The sequence below is a fragment of the Blastomyces dermatitidis genome (genome assembly GCF_000003525.1).
Source record: "Blastomyces dermatitidis ER-3 genomic scaffold supercont1.2, whole genome shotgun sequence".
Classification (NCBI taxonomy): Eukaryota; Fungi; Ascomycota; class Eurotiomycetes; order Onygenales; family Ajellomycetaceae; genus Blastomyces; species Blastomyces dermatitidis.
Window position 1 is genome coordinate 4,370,063 of NW_025544775.1, and position 2,505 is coordinate 4,372,567.

A 2,505-nucleotide genomic window follows, 5' to 3' on the forward strand; every position below is an offset into this window, starting at 1 on the left:
GATTATGTACTTGATATTATTGTCAAGATATCTTTTTGTATTTTTCTGCTGGGGATGGGCCAGATTGAGAAGAGCGGTACAAGGGTGAGACTTGATGTTGATGTTTTAAAACATCAAAGATGAATAGAGTTTTCACAGATATAACTTCTCAGATATCTTCACAATTACAGATTGAAGATCTTCCAAAATTGAGAAGATTGATGTATATGGCTAGGTCTTTTCACCTTACAATTTGTATGGCAATTTGGCCCAGGGTTGTGATGTGATAGGGGAGAACAGAGAATAATCCCACACAGGAGTTTCAAACAATGCCTGGTTCACATTTAGCTGGATAACTCTATCATCACACAGAGTATGCGGTCAGTAATGAGGTTAAAATGCTTGTATGATCAAGGGCTTTTCAATGAATCTATCAGCGGGTTCTTATTCAAAAGATCGAGCGAGTTCGTGATGGAGTGATTGTCTGTGTCGGGGAGTTTTTCCTATATTCATAAAGTTAACTATTATACATTGACCAATTTCAGATATATAAAATCAGAAAATTCCAGCTCAGAATACAAAAAACTGTTTACATGTGATTCAAAGGTTGCTTAAGCCAGTGTACGATTACAGGCGTACGCTGGCTTCTTATATATTGAATCTCGTACACTAAATTAATTAGTGGCTGCTAGGGCCCCTTTACATTCATATGTGTATACTAGTAGTTTGGAAGCGGCTGTGTTATTATTCAACAGTTGTACATTCTTTCAAATCACATCCTCTCTCACCAGATTCAGTCATGCTCATGTGATCATATCATACACTCTAGCTTCATGTGAATTAGCTTGTCACTAGTGTTTCATGATTGTGTGGCCTATTCCTGATTCAGCTAGTATTCTGTGTACATTCTCACAAAGAAACTTTCACTATATTACATCACTTATTCACTAACTTTTCTCATTCTTCAATCATCTTCTTCATCATCATCATTATCAAATGTCACTATCATTCAAGATTTCTACTTCTTCTTCTATTCAACTCTTTCTATCTATTCATCTATCACATTGTACATGTTTCTGGCAATGGCCCCTCATTTCTATAATAAGTATTATCATAGTGCTCATATCAGGCAGTTCATTAGCAGTAAGTGTAATGTATTGTGAAATGTGATCAGAACTTGTTTATCTTCTAACAATTATCAGAATGATATATTATTATGAATGATGACATATCTTCTCATACACTCTTGATCATTTCTCTTCTCAGTGAGTTTCTGATTATGTTTTCTGACATGATTTTGCATGAACACAGATGCTGATATGTTTGTTTTATTTATATAGAATCATCATGTGTTGACAGATCTGCATCTGCTGATGATAGTGAACTCAATGTTGAATCATTGATCAAGAACTTGAAGAACATGATAATGAAGAAATTGTCTGTGTCATATGTGACCAGGTCTTCTGCATTTCTTTCTTCTTTCTCTGTTTCTTTCTCTGCTGCTTTCTCTCAATCTTCTATACCTGTCTCTGTGTCTGGTTCTCCCACTTCTGCTATCTCTGTTCCTGTGACTCTCACTTCTGCCACTTCTGGTTTTATCATCTCTGCTTTTGTTATCAGCTCTCCCCAATTCAAGAAGATGTTGCATAGACTTAATGAATCATGTCTCTCAGTGTGTATGCTCCTGTTCTTCTTACTGACTCTCAGAATAATTTATTATATAAAGACTGTGTACAACATGACTATCTGAAGCTTGATCATGAACATCAATTATTATATTCATTTTAAATATTCATGATGAAGCAATTATTCATTTATATCAGAGAATCACTTCTCTCTTCAACAGTATCAAGATTGTAAGTCTTTTTCTTTTCATCTTTTCAATCTGATGCTGATTTTTCTGTTTTTAGAGAAAATTGTTATGAGTTTTACTGTGCACAAAGTCATAGTATTCACAGATATCAAGAAGCTTTTTACAACTGTAAAGTTTAATATTATGAAGATATCTGCTCTGATGAATTCCTTCAGAATAATAGATTCATATCAGCCTATTCTCTGATGTCTGTTATTCAACTTTATGATGCAGGCAAAAGATATCTGTGTTTTTGAGAACAGGAATATGAATGTCATACTCTTTTACACTTACAGGTGTGAGGCTTGTATGCCTTATCTGAGATATCATTGTGAGAATGAGCTGTTTGCACACTATATTCTGCTTTCTGCATTTCTCTGTATCTCTCTCTCTCTTTCTGAGAAGTCTTGTGTGTGTTGTAATTATATATACAACTCTAAGATCAGTGAGTGTTCATTCAGTAACTATTCTCATCTCTGATTTTGTAATTTTCATATATTAACAATGATTCTTAGTTGCTTCAATATCAGAGATCATTCTCATCAAAAATGACAATGTCACTGAGACTATCTTCTCTCACTCTCAAGCTTCTTCTGTTGCTTTCTCTTCCTTCTCTGTGAGAAAGATTGTGTGCACACTGAGTTGTAAGTGTTCAGTCTCAGATGACTCTCACT